Raw genomic sequence first — 25,175 nt, forward strand, 5'->3', positions numbered from 1 at the left:
GTCATCTATCATTATCATGTCTTCCTGGCTCTAACCTGTTCTTTACTTGGGCAGTGATTATACTGCTGAGTATCGCATCTTATCGTTGATCCTGCTCCTGGCTATTCCGTTCCCAGGGATCTCAGATCACAGTCCTCTCAGTGTATCACCCTTTCTACTGTTTCTGGGTCATCGATTCCTCAGCATATGTTTGTGTTTAGCCAGTATTATATCGCAACTCATCATTGATCTTATATCAAGCCTTTGCTACCCCTCTGGGACTTCATTGCTCCAAACTGAACCTGACCACTTGAGCATCATCATAGAACTTATCTCAGCTCACTGGTATATTGCGGCTCAGCACAGACATCTCTCAGACTCGTGGATGGTCTGCTGACTATAAGCCATCCGCTTCTCTCAGTGTATGGTTCCTGTCATATTCTACTTACTCACTTGCCTCTCTCCTAACACCTGTATGCTTATCCTTCTGTAGTCCAGCATAGCTAATAATTTCCTTCTTAGCCTGCTCTGTGCCCCCTAGAGGACTGCGACCTGTGGTTGGAGATCAACCATGTCCATATCTCCTTGCGGGGATTCCTGGTGAATACCTCTTCTTCCATTAGAATCCCCACCTCTCGGAGGCATAGCAGGCTTTGAGGCCCATCTTGAACTTGAACTGCCTGGCCATGACACCTTCAGATTCAAACACTTGTATTTTAAAATCAAGATTAGTTTTTTGGGACGTGCTGCTCATTTTTTTTCTGCTGCTTACAAGTACAGTTAAGAGTGTTACTGCCCCTCGCACAATTGCCTTCACATTGAAACACTTGAATTTTAAAATCAAGAAATACTATTTTGTTTTTTGGGGTGTGCTGTTCAGAGTCAAACGGCACCCTTTTTTTTCATGTCTACTGAATTTCCTAAAATACTAATATATTAGTATTACTACCCGTAGTCACTGATTGTTTGCTATTCACTTTCTCACACCCACTTGATCAGCACACAATTCCATCAGACTGTGATCAGACTGTGATCTGTATATAACCTGTTAAGATTTCTTCAGTAAACTCACAGCTAGTTCAATACACATTGATTGCCTCCTTCACCCTCTCCAATCAACTACAACCTATTTTATCGGTGCCCAACTGCAGCAAAAGATCTCACCACTGGCTATCAATTCTAAAATGGCAGCTAAGAAAGTTGGGAGGGTTCAGTGAGCCTATAAATTGATTGAGCAACTTCCATTTATGTCAGGTTGTTTGAGAGGCAATTTCTGGTATCAATAGCTGATGGGGAGTTCTGGTCCTCTATTGCCATTTGGAGGCTCCTGGGGTATCTCTTGGTAAGTTAGTTTTCAATTTAAAAATACATGAATCTATGACCCAGTATAAAGGGACTATCATTGTTTAGAGTTAGGGACACCCTATTAGCTGGTGGATTTGTGTCTGGTTTTTTTCCTTTCTGGATAACCCCCCCATTTCAAGTACCTAGTACCTATGTGAACCTATAAACTGATTGAGCCACTTCCATTTTTGTATGGGTGCTTATATATAGAAGATCTCGATCCAACACACATGAGATCCAACATTTCCTTGCAAATTATGTTTTGTCTCTCCTTCAGATGCAAATTTGGTAGGAGAAATCAAGTCATGACTCTGTTCAACCGAGCAGTCTAAAATTCAGATTTGTCGGATTTCTCGAAATTTGAACCATTCTTCTCTAATATATACACATATACATAATGGTGACACAAGACCACATATACATGATGATGATATGCAAAATATTACCTTTCTTGAACAGTATTTTTTTCATATTTCTTAATATCACAATAGTGATTGCAAACACCCAATGTCAGGCAGATGGCAAGGAGGTGGGGGCTGGGTATATGCAGAGAACCGAATGTACCCAGTACACTAAATATGAAAGACCTGCCCTAGATAACTTGTTAGCTATACTCTGCTAGATAATGTGTTTAACCAATACTGGGTCGAGGCATGGACTAACCAGGTGGCCGTCTATGTACAAAACATGCAGGAGGCAACCGGCAGACACCATGCCTTGTTTTTTAAAGAAAGTTTACAACACAATAAACAAAATTTATTTTCTGAAGCACTAATGAGGCTTTGCTAAGTTTGGTGCAGGCATCATATTTCTGACATTTTTCATCTAAACGGATCAGTAATTTCCAGAACATTTGCTGTGAACCTTCTGAACCCACCTCTAGCCTTACTCCATTACACCTTTCCACCTGCATCTAGAGGAGGAACTGAAAGCAAATATAGTATACGTATGTCTACATAGACACATCTTCCTGTTGTTAGGAGCCGCGGTTGCCACGGGCACCGCCGCAACTCGACTATTACCCCGCTGAGCATCCCGGTCGCCAAGGAGACGGCCGGGACATCACGTCCGCCAACAGGTCCGACCATTGCCAAGGCAACGGCCGGACGCCGATTCCCTGCACAGCGCGCCCCAGCAAATAGGACAGCCAGGCGCAGGCGCTGAAATCTTCTCAGCCTGCAGGCTGATTAATGTGGCCTTATTTAATTAGTTCAGGCATGTGTATTGTTACAGGGATTAGCCCTGATTGGTTGCTCTGTGTATTTAAGGCAGGGAGGTTATAGAGCTTCTGACCCAGTCATGCTGACCTGCTCGTGTTTGCTGTATCCTGTCCTGTGGATACTCTGTGTATGACCCCTGCCTGGACTTTGGACTCTTTATGTGTCTGTATCTCTATCTCTCTTATTATCTCTATCCCCTGACCATCTAATTGCTCTCACCACCCACTCTTCCCCTGACCCCTCACAACCCACTTTTCCTCTGTTTTTGGTGGGTTGGGAAGTGGGTCCTAAAAGATCCTTTTTGCTCTGGGCTCCCCTTGGTCTAGAACCAGCCCTGTATCTATATAAACATTGCAAATAGTGTTTCATCCTCTTGGGAATATTATAAAACCCATTTATGGAAAAAATAGTCTAGATAATAAATTGGTGGTTTTCTTATAAAGCTCTCTTGAAAAATGTTCTATGATAGCACAAACTGCTGTGACAGTGACAAGTGATATATTTATATTTTATATTAAAAGCATTGACTGTACAACAAAAAAAGAACCAATTGTCCTTGCACAACTGTCAAAAATAGAACATGATGTGTTAATATAGACTGCTAGTTTCCAGATCTAAGCAGGCAATAACCAAAGTTGCTTAATCTGCAGTAAAGTGTGCAAAAGAAGAATCATTGAGGAAGGGGTGGAGGAAATATTTTGCAGACAAAAGCAGAGGAACGCTTTATCTAAAAATAATCATAGTAAATAGAAATGATTTGAATGGTTAGGTGCCTGCATAGAGTGGTAGACACTGATTGAAAAAGTCTGCTAAACCTTTGCATTAAATATATAGAGAAATGTACTGATAGACACTAGGCTCATGTACTGTACATACCCTTTGCCACATGTATGTATCTTTTAGATGTATACTGTATAGTCTTGCCAGTGCATATTTTACTTCGATCAGTCAGTCTTACTTGGTTGTTTGTTTTTTTCCTTTTTTCATTACTATCAGCATTCCTTGCACGCTCAGCGGCTTCTGTCATATGCATTAGATGCATCGAATTTCAATAGATCCAATTGCTGTTCTTTTGCTGGGAATAAAATTATGATATTTAAGAAGAGTAGAATCACAAACTGTGGAAGAACACAGACAATTTATTTTTCCGTTTAGAAGAAGGTGTCCTGGAGCAATTTTTGTTCTTTAACCATGTCCTTTTCCAATTACCAATGGCTAAGTAAAATTAGAAAGAATCTACTGTAATATCTCCCAGTAATGACAGAACCATTACACAAATTGTTTAAAACTGACCTGTGCCCTGATTTGACATCACATTTTTTTTTTATTTTTTTTTTAAATGCACATTGACATTTCACAATGTCTGTGACATTTTTTTTTTAAACAGAGACAAAATATATACCAAGAGGTTTCTGTTTTAGAGTGTCCAGAGCAAAGAGTTTTTTTGACCACTCTGGTTTTCTGTCAGTTTCCAAAGTATACCAGCCTATGCCAACCGTATATCAGCCTGTTTATGTTTATTTCATACTTGCCAACTTTGAAGATCATCCTTCGGTGAGATGGGGGTGTGGTCATGCTAATAGCTTCATTAGGTCCCGCCCCCTGCTATACAATACCAATTTAGGCCTATTATAATATGGGCAGGGCCAGGATGATGTGATTAGACCCACCCCCACCCAATTCACCAACGAAGCAAGTAGGATTTGGGTGGTTGCCCTGCTCTCCCAGTCCCAAAAATTCGTGAATCCCCCAGTAATTCCTTACAAGTAGGTAACTATGGTTTATCTTACAGAACCACAGATGGTAAATTAATAAAGATAGACAAGTATTCCAGATACTTACACTTATTTGGTAAGAAAATCAAATGATTACAGTTTAAGTGGTCTGTTTAAGATTTGAATTGATTAATTTTGCATGGAAAGAGCAGGGAACTGGTAACAGTCTATATCTAAATCTCCTTCTTTGAATGCCCCATCATCATTCATTACCATGCTTGGACAAACTAATGTCTATTTGGTGATGCAGTGCCATAACACCATAGGTGGAGAGTGAGACAGAACACATTCTTCACTGTCCTTCAAAGTCCCATCATCTCCCAGGCACAGTAAAAGGGATTCCCAAACTAAAAGGCCTCAATAATGTAATTTCTGTAAAAGGTGCTGCATTTTCAAAAGGAAATTTCCAAAAGTGAAAAATGTCCTTTAAAGTTTGTCTTGCCTTAGAACTTCTAATCCCAGCTGAGCTTAATTGGGTTCTTTGTTCCTGCTGCCTGTTGAGATCTAATCTGTGTTTTGAAAGACACAATACCTTTCCATTAGGAGATATCTCATTTTTAAAATACAGTACTGTATGTAAGACCACAGAGGATACACAACATGACAATAACTTTCCAATCACATTGGAATAGGGTAACATACCAATTCAGAGAGCAGCTCACATTCTTATATTCTAATATTAACGAAGTTTAAAAGAGAAAAAATAGTGGACCACGTACAGCATTCTTTAAAAAAAATCACAGTAAAGTGAGAATAAAAAAAATAAAGTAGTTAATTAAAAACAAGCAGTTAATTAAAAAAAACATAATTATGCTCCTTCCTTCTATTTTATCACTGATATCTCTTACTCACAACACTGATCACTAATGTAATACAATGTTGTGTGGTAGCACATCGATTAGCTTTGCTGCAACACAATGCTGGGGCCATGGGTTTGATTCCAACCAGGGCATTATCTGTGTGACGTTCGTATGTTCCCTCTGTGTGTGTGTGGGTTTCCTCTCACAGTCTCAAACATACTGGCAGATTAATTCTTCTGTTTGTGTGGTAAAGAATTTAGGTTCTTTATAAGTTTCACCGGACCAAGGGCAGATATGTTGGCACTATATAAATAAAGGATAATAATAATAATAATAATAATAATAATAATAATAATAATAATATGAGCGAGAGCTACAAAGAACTGATATGAAATGACTAAATTTAAATACAATACAATGGTATCTCCAAGAGATGTTATATGCCCATGAGCCTGCTTTTGTGTTCACAAATGTACATTTAACTAATAACAGAAAGTGCACTGATCAAGCCTAACCAGATAGGAGCTGAGCGACCAGAAAGCCATGACCTGATAAGGAGGACAATATCTGATATTATCTGTATCTTACTAGTGGCATTTGGGAACCAGTTACCTGATTACAGAGGAAATCTCAAATTAAGCGAAGTATAATGCTTTATCCAGGATTTCTCCTTTGGGCAATGGCCATGCGTCTACAAGATATCTGTATGTGCCATGAGACAAATAGATTTCACTAAATTAAAATATTTTGAATTCATAGGTTGGCAATAGTTTGGAAAAAGAAGGTCCTAACAGAGTATTAGTTAAAAGACACAATATTTCAACAAGGGAACAGCTTAGGAGAAGTTTGAGTTGGAAATTAACTGAACAGACTTATTTTTAAACATATGGGGCCTGATTCATTAAAGAATATAAGTCCATTTACATGGCGTATTTTGTGTATTTTCCCTCAGCGCATGTGCGAAACCTGTGACTTGCATCAAAGTATATGCAATTCATGTTTGCACATAAATTACATTTATAACTGCCTACGACTTGAAGGGCTGAAATGGGAGGTGAAGGGGAGGATTAAAGTAGGCAATGTACAGCAGGGGCGTGCTGAGGCCGAGAGCACGCAGCAGCATCCGATTGAAGCTCGAGGGTTCTCTTAGGTACATGTTTTTCAGTCGTATCTCTTGCACCCTCTATTTGGCAGGTGTAAGTGTCAATTACTAGTGATGATGGCCGTGTATGGATGCCACAACATGTGTTCGCAGTTAGGAGAAACTGTAAAAAATAATTTTATATACGGTATGCTTTAAAAAAATCCTGATCAATGTACTGGTTGCAAAAAAAAAATCCCCCCCCCCCATGTCTTTTCCTTAATGATTATATTGTTAATGGGTGACAATCGCTTTGAAACTTTTGGGACTTTATATTTCACATATGTATTGTTCGTATCCAGCAATGGGTTTTGTCTATCTAAAGTGCCGCATACCCATAGCGTACCTAGACCCATATTCAACAAGAAATGCTTCTTCAGATCCGCATGTAGCTGAATACCTACGTGTATATAGCCGAAATTCGTGCGTTTTATAAAAGGATGTTTGTTTTGATTTCCTTAATGAAGTAGGCCGATTGTATTATCCTTAAAATGATGACTAAATTTAGATGAAGGGGCGAAAGGATCTTCTACAAACCAAAAGGAAAATACAATTGCAGTGTGCAGAATTTTTGTGCAAGTGCAAATATTTGACAGCTGTTCGCACAGATACACACACTCATTTGAGCTACCAATTGTTTGATTGTGGATGTGGACCTAACATAACTGCACATGCAGACAAAAGTAAAACCACCACCTAAATATGACACCTACTTTCAGCTTTGGACCACCACCTTAAGTAATTACAACTTTAGCTTTTATTCAGAAAAGTCATATTTGTGCACGTAATATTTTTTTCCATTGATTGATGTTTACATATAAATAAAGTTTCTTACATATATAAAGTGTACCTGCTTAATGGAAAAGCATCAGCTATTCACTTGCTGACCTGGGATTGGGTTATTAAATGTAAAAGCTTCCACCCTTGTGACTATTTTAATTTAGGCATACAGTGAGCTACTGTATAGCAGCTATCCCACATTCAGCATAAAATACCCCATCAAACCAGTGCTTATCAGAAAGAGTCAAGTTATCATCCCTGCAGTCGCCAACACTGGTTGAATTTCATATAATCAGCAGGATCACATGCAATTTTAAAATAATTTTTCATGTGGTGGCCCCATACATTTGTACATATGAAATGTCATGCTTTGTAGAACCTATGATGAGCAGCTACTTTGAAGAAAATAGCCCAAGGCAGACACAGTAAACTTATAAAAGGGGCAAGTATGATCAGTGCTTAGAAGAACTTAAGCCAGGGCCATCTTTTCCATTGGGCACGATGGGCAGCTGCAAAAGAAAAAAACCTGCAAAAAAAACCTACAAGGGTCACTGAGCAAGTACATCTATCTATTGCTATATATCTATATCTGTATCTCTATACATCTATATCTATATTTATATCTATATATGTAGGGGCCCAGGTGCACTGCTTTGCCCGGGGGCCCATAATGTTGTTAAGATGGCCCTGACTTAAGCAATAAAGGAAAGAAAAGACAAACTGCTTCAGTAGATAATACTTGATTAACGCAGATGTTGGGGCTAAAATAGAAGAGTCATTTGTGGCAAACCAGCAAAAATGAATAAATAATGAAATAAATAATTAATAAATCTAAGAATTCACTGTTTCACACCAAGTGATATGGGTCAAGGCCAGTTTAGGACTAACAAATACTTTCACTGAATTAATAGCATTAAGTCAAACAATATTACATGCACTTTGGTATTTTCATAGTGGCTGATACAAATATTAACTCTTTCTTTCCTCTCATCATCATCACACATTCTGATTAGGTGTCACGGTTTGGTATTCTGGACTCTGGATCCGTTCAATAGGTGTTATAGGAACGGATCCTCGGGGAATGAGAGTATGGTAACACAATGGCAAGTGGTAGTAGAAGCCCGAGGGTCAACAGATGACAGATGCAGGATAAAAGTACAATCAGCGGTTTAATGATGACTGGATGAATTAACAGGAAAGTCTTGATATAGATATAGATATAGATATATATATATATATATATATATATATATATATAGACACTAGGAGCGTAGTACAAGGTGGACGGACCCACCGGCAATATCATATGCAATGTGAACAATCAGCATGTAATATAGATATGGCATAGAATGAACAGTCCAGCAATAAGGTGGAAAGAATAAGGCAGCAGGTATATGGTATCACAATAGAGCAGCACACATCAGAGGAAAGAGTAACAGTCCAGTTAGCAATACAATCACACTAGATGCGGCAGGCATCCGATACCATACAATGCCTTAATACTTTCATTAATACATGAACAGTTCAGTCAGAGAAGAGAACAACAAGCAGCTTGATGATACAACCTGTAGTGCCACTGAGCCACAGAGGCCAATGCGGAGTAGATGAAGCTTGAACAGGACGACTCAGAGAGATGACTTGAAACAGTAGAATAGTAGCCTGACGAAGTCAGGTGTGGTTTAAACAGTCCAGTCCTAGGATCAGCGATACAGCGGACGCAGATGCAGCTTGAGCGGTACAGCCCGTGGAGTAGCAACACAGCAGAGGCAGATGCAGCTTTAGCGGTACAGCCCGTGGAGTAGCAACACAGCAGAGGCAGATGCAGCTTGAGCGGTACAGCCCGTGGAGTAGAAACACAGCAGAGGCAGGTGCAGATTGAGCTGTATAGCCCGTGGAGTTTCACACAGCAGAGACAGGTGCAGCTTGAGCTGTATAGCCCATGGAGTATCACACAGCAGAGACAGGTGCAGATTGAGCTGTATAGCCCGTGGAGTATCACACAGCAGAGACAGGTGCAGCTTGAGTTGTATAGTCCGTGGAGTAGCACACAGCAGAGGCAGGTGCAGCTTGAGCTGTATAGCCCGTGGAGTTTCACACAGCAGAGACAGGTGCAGATTGAGCTGTATAGCCCATGGATTATCACACAGCAGAGACAGGTGCAGCTTGAGCTGTATAGCCAGTGGAACAGCAAACACAGCGGAGACAGTTGCAGCTTGAGCAGCACAGCCAGTGGAACAGCAACACAGCAGAGGCACTGACAATCCAGGTGAGAGCGAACAGAATAGGTAGGAACCTAATCAGACAGGTAACTTGATCAACAGGCCCAGAGGAAAGGGAGGAAGTGCCTTTTCAAGTCTGGAGCCAAAACAGGAACCAATAGGAATCTTAATTAGAAGTAGCCAGGTAATCATTCTGCACATGCGCAGATCAGAACTTAGATGTTTGAAGTCTGTTAATGAGACACATGTGAGTGTCACAGTCTTTGTCTATGGAAGCCGAATGAGCAGCGTGCGACATTAGGTTGTATCCCCTCTCTTAATTCAGTTAATACACAATGTTTTCTTGGTAGAAAGTTCTCAGATTAATGTCCGGAGACCGCATTCTCTTGGCTGCAATTTTGTTTAAGATAAGGTGGTCAAAAGGAATTCTAAAGGAAATGTATTTTGATACCAAAAAAGAAGGATTGGGTTCTAACATGAAACAGTTCTCCAAATAATTTTTCATGTATTCAGATATCATCAGATTCTCAGGGTGCTAAAGAGGCTAGTTTCTGTCTCAAGGAAGACTGGTGCATGGAGCAAGGTGAAAGAGTCAATTAAAGGAACAGGGAAGAGGAAGAGTATTAGCCCAAACTAACTATAACAAAGTGGAAGCCCCAACACTCTGGGAACATGTGTATCTTTAAAAACTATACTTGCTTTATGAAGCAGTCCTGTTGAAGGGAAATAGATACAGTACTAACATGAATTTGAGAGTTGTTCATGAAATTCCATCAAAGTCAAGGTGAGTTTAAAAGAACAGAAAAATAAGAGTATGTGTAGTCCAGCATACTCCCTTACTGTGTATGCACTACTCAGAAGAGGGCACGACTCAGAAGAGGGCACTACTCAGAAAATGACTTTGCTTTGCAGAGCAGAGAGAGGGTCTCAGAGTGGTACACAGGCATTGCCAGGCTTCCCTCACACCAGGGCCTCATAATGCCCACACCTCCTACAACCAGTGTAGTTTCGCTACTACATACATATTATTTATATTAGTCTTTCTGCTCTGACACTTCTGACAGTCAGAAAATAATGCACAACAATGCTTAGCAGCTCCACTTCTACTATTACATTTAAAGACTGTAGGCAGTAGGGCAAGAACTCAGTTGGGTGCAGTCTAATAACTTAAACACAAACTCCAACCAATCAAATTATTCAATTTTGGGTGTGAAAATAGTCCAAACAATTAAATAGTTATTAGTATACCTGCTACTGTATTTCACTGCTGGAAACAGGAATTATAAGTTAAAGATTTCTAGTGAGAATAGTGTAACTTCCTAGAAAACTGAATGGCAAATTTATGAGTATACAGAAAACAAATGCTCTTGTGCTTGCCTAAAGGTGGCAAATGGTTCCTAGTATTATTTTAGTAATATAGAAATGGAAGTTGCTCAATCAATTAATAGGTTCACATCAAGTGCTTGAGAGGGCAGAGTTATCCAGAAAGGAGGAAATAGAGCCAAATCCCCCAACAACACTGCTGTGAACTAGTAAAAGATTCTCAGATACACAGATTTGTAAATGCATGATATGGCACCTGCCCAGTAAGGCACTTCTGCTAATAGGGGGATCCTAACTCTAATCATTGGGAGTCCCTATATTGGTTCATACTAGAGATGCTCAGGCTCGGTTCCTCGAGAACCGAACACACCCAAACTTAGGGGATCCGAGTACCAAGCAAAGCCGGCTCTGTACTTTCGCGCTTTTTTGGAATCGAAAACGAGGCAAAACGTCATTGTTACGTCATCGGATCTTGGATCTCACGAGTTTTGAAATCTATAAATACTGCCGTCCATGGCGATCTAGCGCCATTTCTAAGAGAGACACAGAAGGGGGAGCACACTGTGTAGAGCAGTTGGTCAGCCAAATAGATAGAATTGGAAGAGGAGGGGCTAGCAGTGTTCGACAAAGTCTACATTGACATTTAGGAGAGCTTCATTGCTAATTCTCATTGCAGAAAAATACAAATACTAGTGCTGTCAGGGTTGGTGTAATTCTGCAGTCAAATTCTACTGTGTTATATAGGTAACACACAAAGAGAAGAGCTTCATTGCTCCATTGCTAATTGTCATTGCTGAAATACAAATACTAGGCCTTGCAGGCTTTCCTTCTGAGTTTTTGTCAAATTGTATGGTGTTATATAGGTTACACCCTAGGTTCCCAAACTGTGCGCCGCGGCTCCCAGGGGTGCCGCAGCGCTGTCACAGGGGTGCCGTGGAGAGGAAGAGGGAAAAAAAACCAAAACTTACCAATCCAGCGGCGCCCGGGACCCAGCATCCTCCTCCCTCCTCGCTTGTCACTGAATGTCAGGCGTGACGTCATCACGCTCGACATTCAATGATAAGCGGCAGGAGAGAGGATGCTGGGTCCCGGTCGCCGTCAGATTGGTAAGTTTTTATTTTTTGTTTGTTTTTTTCTCTTTTCCTGGCAATGGCGGGATGCATAGGGGGCAGACCGAAGATGCAGAGGGGGAACAGCGAGGATGCAGAGGGGGCAGAGAGTGGACGCAGAGGGGGCATAGCGAGGATGCAGAGGGGGCAGAGCGTGGACGCAGAAGTGGGCAGAGTGAGGATGCAGAGGGGGCACAGTGAGGATGCAGAGGGGGCAGAGCATGGATGCAGAGGGGCACATAGTGTGGAGATGATACAGGGAGGCACAGAGTGTGAAGATGATGCAGGGGGGCACAGAGTGTGTGGAGATGATGCAGGGGCACAGAGTGAGTTAGCTGTAAATTATTCTTTGAAAGAAATATAATTGAAAAAAAATATATAAAAATATTATTTTCCCTTGGATTTATGTGTATTTTTGCATATAACTAAATAAGTATTTCTGTCCTGACTTAAATACTTGTTACGTTTTTTGACCCAGCTACTTATAAAATGGGACTGCTCAGTAATTATTTTGGAGGGGTGCCTTGAAAAGATGATGGAGAATCTAAGGGTGCCCCAAACTGCAATAGTTTGGGAACCACTGGGTTACACCCAAAGAGAAAAGCTCTATTGCTCCATTACTAATTGTCATTGCTGAAATACAAATACTAGGCCTTGCGGGCTTTTCTTATGAATTTGCAGTCAAAGTGTATGGTGTTATATATACACCCAAAGAGAAGAGCTCCATTGCTCCATTGCTAATTGTCATTGCTGAAATACAAATGCTAGGCCTTGCAGGCTTTTCTTCTGAATTTGCAGTCAAAGTGTATGGTGTTATCAAAATGGATTCACAGCAGTACACAGAAGAGCAGGAGCACCAAGCAGCTGCAGTCATGATGATAGAAATCCCAGTACGTCATCTGGTGAAGCCTATGTAAAAGTACAAAGTCTTTTGAAGTCAGGAAAACAAACATGTAAGAAAACACCTTTTACCTTGGTCAAGAAAAAAAGAGCTGTAATCAAGAATTGCCAACATGCCATTCTACACACACAGTGGCAAAGAAAGAATGAGGCCTCCGCCTTTCTCTATGAGCATGAGTTCGCAACTGTTACTGAGCATCTTCTTGTAAGGTCAGTCGTGACCAAGCAAGACCTTGCCATTCTGACTCCAAAAGTGGTGCACAAATACTTTTACGTGTATGTCACGAGCCGCGGCAATGCCCGGAGCCGACTCTCTGCCCCAGTGTCCCGGCAGTCGTCATGACGACCGGAACGCCACTTCCGGTTTGTCCCGGCTGTTGCCATGGCAACGGTCATTATGCTCTCAGTTTGTAGCGCCGTGCCCCGGCATCCAGGACAGCCGGGCGTGAGCGCAAATTAAGAAATAGCCAGGTGGCTAATTAATCTTCCTTTGGCCAAACGGTTTACATTGGTCTATACCAGTATGTTAGGCAGGAAGGGGCAAAGCCTCCCTGCCTCCTTGCCGCTAATAGTCCCTGCTACTTAACAAACTTTCCTGCTGTGTTGCTGTTCCTGATATTCCCTCTCTTCTGTTGTCGACTTTTGCCTGGATTTTGACACTGATTGATTGCCTGTGACCTTGACCCCTTTGCCTGGATTTTGACACTGCCGTATTGCCTGTGACCTTTTTGACCCCTGGCCTGGACCTAAATGCTACTGTTTGCCGGTGACCCTCAAAACCTTTGCCGGGATCTTCACTCCACCTCTCTGTGAACACCTGAGCTACGTTCTCAGGTATCAGCTCCTACTACTAGAGTACAAGTCCTGGGGGCATTAGAGTAATTGTGAGCGCATCTAGCTCTACGGGAAAAGCGGTTCCTATAGGCAAAGACCTCTGAAGCGGTTCTAGGAGTTAATACCTTGGGCGTGAGTCGTAACAGTGTAAAAGCCGAACTGGAAGAAAGCAGGCTAAGGATGATGACAACAACATCTTACCACAGTAGATAGAGTTCATTAACAGCACTGTTACCTTTGGTGGCTTAAGACCATTGTTATCTTGTTTTGTGGGGGCCCAAACAAACCAAGCACTTCAGCCACAAGGAGTGGTACTTTTCTGGCTGAAGTGCTTGGTTTGTTAAAGTGTGCATGTCTTTTTTAAGATCCAACATAAGGATGGGTGGGAGGGCCCAAGGACAATTTCATCTTGGACCATTTTTCCTTTCAGCTACCGCTGTGTGCCAATTTTTCCTACATGTGCTATATATTGTTGTGTGCTTAGCAAAAATCATAGACAACCATTGATGATGCAGATGACTCAGCACAACATTTTGACATCTGGTCATGTCTACTGTTAACCATAATTAGTGACACCTCTGCTGTAACTCCACCTGATCCTACTATCAACGATCAACATCTAAACAACGGTGGAGGATTATTTTTAATTTTTTTGAATCGTATAAAGACAACAGTTTCATTAACAAAGAACAACGTTGTTTGCAGAAGTAATGTAAGCATGGATATCTAAATAGACATCCAAGTATTATCCACACGTCTCTCGTCGCTAAAATTCAAAGTTTCCAAATTGTGTGGCGTGTCTGTTTGGTTTGGGCTGTGGTTTGTATCCGATCCTGTCATGGATGGTCTGCTCGCGAGTCTTGGAGTCCATGCTTAGAGGGACATTTGTATCCGACTCGCTGGCTGATAGATCCACCTCCTCCCGCTGTTTTTTCCGGGTCTCTAGATCCTTCCTGATACTCTCAAACTCCTCAATGTCGTCCAGTTTTACCTTCCACTTTGATGTAAAGTGCAGATTGCAAACACTTGATGAAACAGCAGCAAAGGTAGCTAACTAGATTATAATTTTGTGGGAATTGGGGCTGATTCGAAGCTCATTGATGAACTCAATTTTTGCTGGGAATTACAAAGGCTCTTTTTACTGCATTGTCTGGCACCCTGAATTGGTGTGTGTCTGATAAAAACACACATCCGGTGGGGTCAGCGGTCATTGCCATGTATTAGCTGTAGAATTACCTGACTTATCCAAGAAACAGGTGGAGCGATCAAATGAACCATAACTGGTTTCATGATCCAAGGACAATTCCATCTTGCCCCACTTTTCTTTTCTGCCACTGTTGTGTACCAATGTTTCCTAGATGTGCTAGGAACTGCCGTGTGTTTGAGTCATTGCTCTGTCGCTTAGCATCCAGCCAGGTCGCTGCAGTATTTGTCTGAAAGTGTATGAAAATAATATTGTGACCAGTGAGATGGTCAAAATTGACTGTAAATCACTTGAATTTAGTGTTATTGAGGTTAATAATAATGTAGGATAAAAAAGAGCAAAATTCTGATTTTAGCAATTTTTCTAAAAAAATACAGATCCAAAACCAAAACCAAAACACATGAGGGCGGTTTTGGCAAAACCAAAACACAAAGCTAATCCAGATCCAAAACCAAAACCACTTTCCGGGAAATTCTGTCTGAACCTTTCTGTAGCAGGGACCTCACGTGTGTAAGCCGAATGTTCTTGTGCTCAAGTAAAATATTGTCACTGACAAATCCATACTTCAAGACAAACAGAAACAACTAGACATGAAGCAGCAGCTCACAAATCCACTGAGCCTATATGAAATCTGCATTTACATAGATCTTTTCCCTCAGACAAGCAAAAAATGTTTTTTTTTTTTATCTCTTTACATTACTACCCTTTTTATATTCCTCTGTAGGATAAAAGATCAGATCTTGCAAATGATTAAACCTCAGGCGACTAAAAAGAAAAAACATTCCACTACATTCACCAGTTAATCTCTCCATTTCCTTAATGTCCTTTCTCTAAGAATGGCAAAGGTGAAAAGGGTTAAACATAAAATATGATCTGAAAATAAAATCTCCCATCAAACATAACAGTTCTAAAGTTATACATTGACAATAATCCTTATGCACTGTGACAGAGTGTATACCTCTAGGGCCTTGTTGAATATTCAACTTGTGTCTCATTGACTACATTACAAATCTAATGTGAAAATAATTCCTCACTTCCCTCAAAGAGAGAAAGAGCAAAGAGAATAGCACAACCCCAGTCAGACAGAAAAATCTGCATCTTTGCATTTATTTTTTATTTGAAGAAGGCAGTTGAGCAACAACTTCTATCCATATAAAGATCAATCTACTTATAATGTTATGTCCTTGCAAAAAGTTACTTAATGAAATAATATTTTATGTGTTTTTTATGTGTTTCTAGTACAATTTAAAATGGCATTTGCTTAATATCACTGAAATGAAGCAGAGAATTATAAACTATAACGGTGAGAAGGTGTAAGTAAGGAAGACCTCAAGAAAACAATAGTTTTGTCACTAACAGGAACTTTTGTACTGACCTGTAGAAAAGTTTTTAAGCGTTCTTTAGCGTAACAGAATCAGTTAGTTTAAAATGCTTTGTGCTTGATTTATTAAGGCAAGCAAAGCAAAAAAAAGAGTATATATATATATATATATATATATATATATATATATATATATATATATATATATATATACACATACACACACACATACAGTATATCCCCATTCATGGGAGCCTCCTAGTGAGGTTGCGGCTCCCCTGTATATATTTATATGATTGGGGCACTGGAGAAAAGTGGTACTGGGGGGGGGGGCACCCCGGCCCAGCAATAATGTGGTGATCGCACTCACACACAGTCATTACCACAAGGCTCCTATAGTCTCGGGAGGAGCCCTGTAGCACTGTCATTAGAGAGAAGCGGTGCAAGCAGCGTATAGGCGGCCATGACACACTACCTTATGAATCCGCATCATACCTTGATAGAATATTATACTGCATGCTGTTGTACCAATATTCTATCAGTGGATGACATGTTCATATTGAATAGTATGTGATGCAACTGACTATACACATACTGCATAGGCTGCCTGCACTGCGTACGCCACTGGACCACCAGCTCCCCCCCCCCCACAATGTACCTTTCTGAGAGTAGATGCTACTTCTCCATGGTTACACATTGCTGGTGTCTTCTCTCCTGCTGCTTTAATGCTCTGTTGCTACTTGGCCAGATCCTGATATGTTTAGGTCCTGTTTGGAAAAGAGATCATTATTATTCACCTTCTGAAAAGTTGAGCAGTGAGTGAAGAATCTAGGCATCCCTCCCCACAACCAGATGGACATTAAATCAGTAACTTTTTCTGTTTATTAAACAAGCCTACTTCCACCTAATAAGAATTTAATTAATAGCATTTACATTTAATGCCTATCTCCCTCTGTGTAGCCCCAACATTAAAATAATAGCACCACTGTTTAATAATTAGGCCCCCTTCACCCTAACCAGCCCGACATTGATTTGAAAGCCTCCATCTCCCCAACCAGCCCAATAAATTAATAACATTTAATAACATTCCTATTTAATAAACAAACATACCTACCCCATCAGCAGCCCAGACATTAAATTAATAACCTTCACATTTAGCAAACAGACCATTTTCACCCCTCACCAACCCCGACATTAAATGATTAACATTCCCATGTAATACAAAAGCCTATTTCCCAACCTGACTGGTATATGTAAGTTGGTATGAAATAATCTAAATGATTAGCAGGCAATTTAAAGCCATTTATTGTCAAAAGCACAACACATAGGATAAAACAAGAACAAATACCAGTGGGTCACCACACCAACCCTATCTTGCCATCTGTTTTAGAAAGAGTCATAGTGAATGTCCCTTTGGTGGCACTGTCCTGGCTTAGTAGGGACCAAGCCTAATGTCCCTCTGCTTTTTGTAGGCCCACAAAGTGGCAAAATCCACAGATGCTTCCTCAATAAAAGTAGCCAAACAATCAGCTGATCAGCCCAACAGGACCCATAATCCCTAGTCAGAACTGTCAAGGCAAAATAGAAAGAGATGGGGTATGTCTCTTTTTATGCCCAGCTTAGTTCCCAAGGCAGTTTGGCTCTGGTAGGACAGTCCTTAGATAACTCACCTGCCTGTTAATCGAAGCCTGCTTAACAGAAGGACTGTCCCCCTTGACTTTCTGCAATTCTCTGGTATCAATAGGCATGCTGGGGTGAGTGGCTTTAGACAGTCTAGTGGGAGGGGAAATTGGACAACAGGTAGCCCTAAGCTCTTTTTTGGGGACAAGTTAACCTGCCTATAAGTCCCACCTGGCAGCATTTAAGTATTGTATAAACATAACATGGAAATACCTGACTCACCATTCTCAATACTAGTAATTCTGGAACAGTATAAATGAGAGGGATTGCCAAGCGGGCTTAACCATTTTTTTTTTAATGCCTGACACCCTGCTCTTGCCACATCTACCTGCAGTAAAAATCTTCCACTATGAAATAATAGTACAATGTAGCAACTGTACAGTTTCAAGTAACATTACATGGGTACCACACAATCTTGATCACTAGGCAGAAGTAAGTCTTATATCATTTGCACCTAAAATAGTTTGCGCTCTGTTTTTTAAATATATTGAATAAGTTTCAAACAGGGGCGGATCTAGAATTGCATTTTAAACACAATCAGAGCAGCCGGGCAGCACACTCTCCCTGCCTGTCTTTGCCGAATGGACCTCCACATAGTGTGCAGCCGCTGGCAGCAAGCCCCTCCTAGGAGGTGCGTCATTCACCGGGAATCGCAGCGTTTGGGATTTAATTCTGCCCACTTCACTAGGAAGTGGGCAGAGTTATCCAGATGCGGGAGATTGCCACACTCGCCCGGGAGTCCGGGAGACTCTCGCAAAATGCGGGAGTCTCCTGGACATTCCGGGAGAGTTGGCAAGTATGCCTTTAAGGGAAGCGAAATACTAAAAATACTAAAAATAGGCCTTGAGGCTGCAGCTGTACCAGTTAACTTTTGATATATTGATAAAATTGATTTGTATCATTAAGTTACACTGAAAACTAATAGGGAATTAGTGTAGATCAATATGTTTATCTACAACAATATATTTATCTTACAGTGTAGTCAAATATAGGAGATTCTCCAAAGCACTAACTGTTTGCTGATGTTAAAGACTGTAAATATAAAAAAAAATATGGTTATTAAAGAATCAATAAAGATACATAGCTTCTGGCCAGAAATGATAACCAACACAACAATATTCTGATATAAAAACAAAATGTATATCTCAAAATCTGCAGATTAATAACGTTGTGTAAAATGTCATCCAGTTGGTATAACTGAATAGTCACTGAAGAAAAATTAGTCTCTTAGTAGGTAATATTTTTGCAAAGTCATGGATGTTTCTCCACTCATGGATGATATCCATAAGTGGATTAACTACATTAATTTTAGAATTGCCATCAGTTTTGAAGCTAGGCTGAGGCAAAATATGCATCCATTACAGTCATGGCCAAAAGTATTGAGAATGACACAAATATTGTTTTTCACAAAGCCTGCTGCCTCAGTTTGTATGATGGCAATTTTAATATACTCCAGAATGTCCTAAAGAGTGATCAGATGAATTGCAATTAGTTTCAAAGTCACTCTTTGCCATGACAATGAACTTTATCCCAAAAACAACATGTCCTCTGCATTTCAGCCCTGCCCCAAAAGGACCAGTTGACACCAGGTCAGTGATTCTCTCGTTAACAAAGGTGAGAGTGTTGACGAGGACAAGGCTGGAGATCACTCTGTCATGCTGATTGAGTTAAAATAACAGACTGGAAGCTTTAAAAGAAGGGTGGTGCTTGAAATCATTGTTCTGCAATTGTTGTGCAAACTTTGTGTAAACCAATACTTGTGTCATTCTTAGAACTTTTGGCCATGAATATAGACTGTCTGCTTGTGATGGAGTGACTCCCTAATGGAGTATAATTATTTTTAGATTTGAAGAAATTTGCTTTGTCTTTAAATTTTGTCTTTCTGTGCAGTTAAAATTTCATATGTTTAATAGCAGGCACACATGCTGCAATATCACAGCTGATACAGGGCAACTGGCCTTAGATTGCAGTGTGTGTGGTCTAAAAGTGACAACAATGCTTGATAATGATACAGTCAAAATCAATCTGATTACTTTCAGGTGTGCTGGTAAATGCAGACGTAAGATGGTCACAGATCATCGCTATAAACCTGTGTGTGCAGTCATCTGCCACACTAATAGACCCCAATCATGTCAAAAGTCTTGTGGACTGAATCATCAGGTGTTGTCCACCTAGGCCACTATGTGTATAGCTAAAATACAAATTGATTTTGTCTGCCATGTGTGGCCAGGACTGTTGAGATGTTTAGTTGACTAGCTTACTATTGTTTAGTTAAACCACTAAATCTATTGTCAATGCTTGTTACAATTACAGTATATAAATAGTTATAGGTATCAAAGTTCAGGGAAGTGTGAAGAACTTGCGAAACTGTAAGTTCCTTATTTGGATTATCAAAAAACTAGTTGAAGAACAAGGGTTTTCTTGATTTTTTTTCTCATCATAATCACAATCTAGCTAATGCTGGAAACTTCCATTAATAAGCTTTCTCTGCCTTGTATGTCATATGTGGTAAGTTCCATCTAAAATAGTCCCCATCTCAGCCTACAGTAGCTGCAACTTGTTAGCTATATTTTAATGTCCAGGGATGGAACCCAATAGCTGGTGACCTAGGACTATTCAGAGTAAGTAACCTGGGAGCAAATACTAAAAGCAGGGAGATAGCCTATAGCCGTGGTCAAAGGCAATGCCCAGGATTCATTACACAGATAGTCAGTCCAGAGCTGAGACAGAGCACATAAGCTTCATAATCTGGCAAAGTCTCAACCAGACTGATGGATCTATATACCAACTGATATATGAAAGTCACCGATGATGATGCAGCGCTTAAGCCCATATTAGATTCTGTGGTCAGTGTGGACATACAAGCCAGTCTCAACAGCACCAAAGCAGAACTTCCCCGGAACAAATCTGCCAATCCCTACTGATCCCCAGGACCTGTGGGCATCACCTTCTTTCATTAAATTGTCACTAAAATGTATCATTGATGCATCTTTTACTGCCTAATTGATTACAAGCTTATTTTCATTATCTGAAATTAAGGTTGCATATATCTTTACAGAGAGAAACAAAATTACCAATATGAAAAAGCGAATTTTATTAAAAAGCAATTAAAAAATAAATAAAAAGAGTCTAAAATCGGATACTTTCTGTGCTGATTTGACTGTAAAGTGTGAGAGACCAGAGATATCTAGCAGCCAGAAAATTATGTCATTTTTTTCCATAGTATCTCCTGGTATAATACAATGCAGATAACCCCCACAGTGTTAGGGTGTAAATCAATTCTTCTCTTCCCAAGCCAAATATGAGTAATAGTCATTCTGTGTCATTAATGGACATTTCTGGTATATGCACAAGAAAATAAGGAAATTCAGTTCTGATTTCAAGTGTCTGCTCTGGTTATTCAATTCAAACTCATCACCTTCAATTTTATTAAAGTCAATATAGAAAGTTTTATTACAGTATAAATTAAATGGAAGACTTCCGACTCGTGGGTCATACAGGGAAAATGCAGGGAATCTCTTGCTCATGCTATGGATAAAAATATAGCTGCAATAATTTTGCAAGTAATAATGTAATGTATAATACCTTGCATATTTCTTACATAATATTTCACACTAAAAATTGTAAAGAGATGTACCTTTACTTGCTTTACAAAAATATAAAGACATAATCATGTTCACCCTAGCAGAATATAGAGCAAACAGTCCACAAAAATACAAGTGCCAAGTCACATATAATAGTTACGGATAGTGTGGCAATAAGGACACTTTGCCACCATTTAATAGAGGAAAGAGTGGTGGTTTCCCTGGGAAACCACAGCCTGAAGGTGCAGAGAGGGCTACCTGCACACACACGCACACACACACACACACACACACACACACACACACAGCAGGGGATCAGGTGGAGCACCTGGTCTAATCAATTAAGGAGTCAGGATGAGCAAAGCCTGACAGGAAGCTTAAATAGCTGGGTTTGATCTGTGTGTTGGAGACTGGTGCCAAAAAGTGGCCAGTGACCAGTTAGGGATCTAACTGTTATTGCCAGAGTTGAGGGCTATTGAATTATGTTAATTGCTGTGAAAGTTTCATTTTGATTGCTGAAGGCACTGTCAAAACTGTTTATCCATCCTGACAAGTAAATAATCGTCAAAGTGCTTGTGAGGAGCCATCTGTTTGCACGCTTTTCACAATAGTTAAGATCAATGGAGCAAAAAGTTGACACAATATACAGTAATAGTGTAATATTATGTATGCAAATTACAAAAACTCAAAACCAATATATTCTTGTATTAAAAGTAGTAATATATCAGTTTAAAAGATCCCGTGGTTATGCCTTAATTGCGCATGTTATCTTCGTATTCTATTTCTGGATACGCTTGTTATATAAACACATGCTTTTACCTCTTATGACACATCTACTTCTGTCCTTTAAACTTTATTTACTGTATCACACATATTTCTATATATAATATCTCCTGTATCAAGACATTATACATTCATAAACACAACGCAGATATATATGAATGAAACGGAATCTTTACTTGTACGATACTATAATAATATAATTTCAATAACATAACCTTACACATGGTACATTTATTAGATGACAATCTATATGTAGATACAATATCTTATTAATTTCTTGCTAATTATGTATGTGTGCATGTATGTATGTGTGTATGTGTATGTATCTCAGAATTCATTACAATTCACGTGTAGGCTGCATTATCTCATTATCTCAATCTTAATCCTAACTGTGTGTGTGTGTATATATATATATATATATATATATATATATATATATATATATATATATATATATATAACATACATGTGGCACCCTGGTGCCTAATACAAGCTTTATAGCTATTAGCTATAGTAACATGCCCTGTTCTTACTGTAATAAACTACACAACCTGTATTAGCAATAAATCTCCAGTAATGCAATAAAACACAATACTTGCAAGTCCATCATAGATATTTCTCTATTTAGCAAGCATGTACGTGATTGGAAGCCAATTGTATTTAGATGTAAATGTATTTGGCCTTACAGTGACAAATGCTAGTAAAAGTGGGGGGAGGAAAAAAAACAACTGTCCCGTCAATTGATTATATGAATATATTATGAATAAAATAATTATCAGCTATTTATATAGTGCCACTATTTCCCTAAATTCCCTAACACACACACACACACACACACAAACACACACACACATACACACATAGAGACTAGGGTGAATTTGATAGCAGCCAAATTACCTACTAGTACAGTGGTTCCCAAACTTTCTCAGTTTGAGGCACCCTTTGGGTCTCCATAAATTTTTCAAGGCACCCCTAAGTCCAAATAATTACGTGGTAGTCCTGATTTTTAAGTGATGGGGTCGAAATAGCGTAACAAGTATTTAGGTCAGGACAGAAATACTTATTAAGTTGTTTGCAAAACTAATACACATAAATCCAACGAAAATTGTGAAAAAAAATATATATTAATTTCAAAAGAACAATTTACAGCACTCAATAATACTCAAACAAAATTAAACAACAATATGTACAAAAATGTGTTTGGTTATTAAAGAATGTTATAAAAATGCTAAACTTATTATTATTTTGTAATGGGAGGAGTGCGCCTGTTGTGCACTACACAACTTTTTAAACCTTGGAATCAGCTTGGACACTGCCACCCTCATTTCCTGTTCAACATGAATTTTTGAACGGTATTTGCTTTTTATTACAGCAACAGCCTAAAATCCAGCTTCACACAGATATGCTGTTGCAGATGGAACTAGGATTCGCTGTGCTTTAGCACTTACCATCGGATATTCATCTTTAATCGATATCCAAAACTCTTGAAGTCCCATGCTGCTAAATTTTACTTTTAAATACTGGTCACAGGAGAGCTCAATGAGTTTTTCTTCTTCTGTAGAAGTGAATCAGATGGGGCATTAGTACTAAATGGGTCTTGAATCCATGCAAATTTCTCCATATTCTCTGGAAAATATTTTTCAAACCAGTCACTGAGCTTTGTTAGGTGCTGCTCAAAAACTGTTTTACGTTCATGTGTCAAGTAAACATCACTGGATGTAACAAACTGATGCAACAGGGGGAAACAGTCATTGTAAGCATCTTCATTTAATTTTCTTTTCCATAGAAGCAGTTTTTTACTAAAAGCTGATACCTTCTCAGAAAGTTTAAGAATGTTTGTGTTGCTTCCTTGTAGTGAGAGATTCAATGCATTCAGCTTGTCAAAGAGATCACACAGGTATGCTAATTTGGACAAAAAGTCAGTATCCAAGTAATTATTGGCACACTCATGTACTTCTTATTCCAGATAGGAGTAAAATTCCTGCCGTAATTCAAAGACATGGGAAAGTACATTACCATGGGAGAGCCATCGCGAGCTACAGTAATACAACAAAGATGTGTGCTCAGAGCCCATATCCTCACACATTTTTTTAAAAAACCTTGCCTTCTGTGGCCGAGTTTTGATGAAGTTCACCACTTTTAACACGCTTTCCATGACTGCATTCAGTGGAGGACTCAGTTGCTTTGATGCAAGGGTTTCCCTGTGGATAATTTAGTGGGTCCACAGTGCATCAGGAGCTTTGGTTCCTATGAGTGGCTGCAATCCTCCATAACAGCCTGATGTAGAGCGACCACCATCAGAACAGACACCAAAGCACTTTGTCCAGTATAAGTTGTTTTCACTCATAAAAGGGTCAATGATCTGAAACAAGTCTTGTGCCTTTGTACCTGCAGTGATAATTTTACAAAAGAGAAGGTCTTCCACAATATTGTCACTATTAAAGTAATTCTATCGTTTTCAAATAAGCATTGCCCGAGCGATTGTATTGTGTTTCCAACGGACAAAGTAATTTATTTTAGTTTAACAGTTCAATACATGATTATAATATAATACAGTACAGTACAGCCAATAACAAAAGATACATACATACCGCGCTCGCATGTGCTCCCACGAGTACCAGTGAACAGTAGTTCACTCTAGAATACTGTGGTCAGAGAATGACTGAAGCTAGTGGGAGCGCAGCTATGATTATATACAGTGTTACAGAGGGAACAATGTAGATGACGTGGCTTGCATCTATAGGTCCAGACTTCAGGTGGGTTCAGGGTAAACAGGTCATAGGCTAGTTCAAACAACCCCCTCAAAGGCTGAGGTCAACATTCCAGATGATTCTCCCGCCCAGAAACCAGTTACAACTAGTCCATTAGCATTTTACAGTTTGATATCACTCTGACTATTTATTCCCTAACATCAATAACTAGAGTATGCAACACGCGATCTTTACGGCGAAAGAACCGGGCAACTGCTGATGAATAGGGGAATAAAATGATATCAGACATGACACATTTCCTATAACATGAACCTTAAATAACACTAAAGTGTACATATAATCATAATATATAAACTAATAATAAACTAAATACTATCTGTGCATAAATCAATGTGGATCGGAATAATTTTATATATGAAATATATAAATAACTAAATGTTGTAGTGCGAGTGTGTGCGTATTTTACCG

The 25,175-nt window shown here is 39.6% G+C and overlaps 1 long non-coding RNA gene across 1 annotated transcript in view; it reads right to left on the minus strand.

Annotated features, from left to right (window-relative positions):
* LOC142140457 (uncharacterized) overlaps positions 1 to 25,175 on the minus strand; it is a 92,428-nt gene that overhangs the window by 43,435 nt on the left and 23,818 nt on the right. The window contains exon 2 of the long non-coding RNA XR_012688492.1: positions 16,608 to 16,716. This is a non-coding gene — a long non-coding RNA (uncharacterized LOC142140457). The remainder of the gene's footprint in view (positions 1 to 16,607; positions 16,717 to 25,175) is intronic.

This window comes from Mixophyes fleayi, chromosome 2 (genome assembly GCF_038048845.1).
Source record: "Mixophyes fleayi isolate aMixFle1 chromosome 2, aMixFle1.hap1, whole genome shotgun sequence".
Taxonomy (NCBI): Eukaryota; Metazoa; Chordata; class Amphibia; order Anura; family Limnodynastidae; genus Mixophyes; species Mixophyes fleayi.